At 53.7% G+C, this 1,027-nt stretch overlaps 1 non-coding gene across 1 annotated transcript; it reads right to left on the reverse strand.

Annotated features, from left to right (window-relative positions):
- Positions 1 to 202: 202 nt before the first annotated feature.
- LOC147220011 (U2 spliceosomal RNA) lies at positions 203 to 393 on the reverse strand. The gene has a single exon (XR_015108119.1). It is a non-coding gene; the product is annotated as a U2 spliceosomal RNA (small nuclear RNA).
- Positions 394 to 1,027: the final 634 nt, after the last annotated feature.

Genomic DNA, 1,027 nt, shown 5'->3' on the forward strand with positions numbered 1-1,027 from the left:
TCTGGCTGCACGGGGCGAATGGTAGGGACAGGGTTTCAGGCAGACACGCTCGTGTGTCGCTATCTACCGCTCCCTACCGGCAGAAACAACGGGGACAGTGTCGCTGGTCACGCAGGGCACAGACGAGATCTGGATCCCGTGTGTGTTGGTTACGTATGACGTTGTTGGAGGCCACGGCAACCTTGACATCGGACACAAAAGCGGGGGGTACACCGTTCCCGGAGATACTGCAATACCGGGTCGATGCGCGGAGTGGACGGAGCAAGCCCCTATTCCATCTCCCTGTTCCAAAAATCAATTTAATATTTGGTCCCCGAATAGGGGACGTATCAGATATTAAACTGATAAGAACAGATACTACACTTGATCTTAGCCAAAAGGCCGAGAAGCGATAGCCCCACGCCCTCGCTCGACGCCAGCGCATCCCCCGCACCGTCAGCTTCACTCACGACTTCATACAAGAAACAACATGGCTGAAGCATCTTCCGCATTTGCCCGGTCACGTGGTGCACGCCCCCCGACAGGACGCCGAAGCATCAAAGTAAACCCAGGACATCAACAACCAGACTCTTGGAATCGTGTCCCCTTCAAATCCACCTGGAATGTGGCAAAAAGTCGCCCGTGAGGAGAAAAGACACAGGTGGAAAAGGGACGTTTGCACCGCTCACGATACACTGGGATGCAAACGGGCGCCATCTTGTGAACCCGTCTGGTTACCGCATCGTTGCGACCAGCTCTCACAGAGACTCGTTGCTCATCGCCGGGAAACACAATTCAAAAAACGTCACGAACACAAGACAACAGTAAAATGGATTTAAATCCACATTTACATTTAATTACATTCATGTTTTCGTCACTACCAGCAGAACAATTTCTAAACACGACGGTAAATCATCTCGTCCCGTGGCGAACACCCACTGGACCCCGGCACCCCAAACAGCCTTCGACGGCCTTGAACGCTAACCCCGCCCCGCACCGGCTAATACCGGCTGTTACGACAACTGCTGGTCCGGACGGAGCCGATCGC

This window comes from Fistularia commersonii, chromosome 24, assembly GCF_037954325.1.
Source record: "Fistularia commersonii isolate RoL2024-O1a breed Wild chromosome 24, RoL_Fcom_v1.0, whole genome shotgun sequence".
Lineage (NCBI taxonomy): Eukaryota > Metazoa > Chordata > Actinopteri > Syngnathiformes > Fistulariidae > Fistularia > Fistularia commersonii.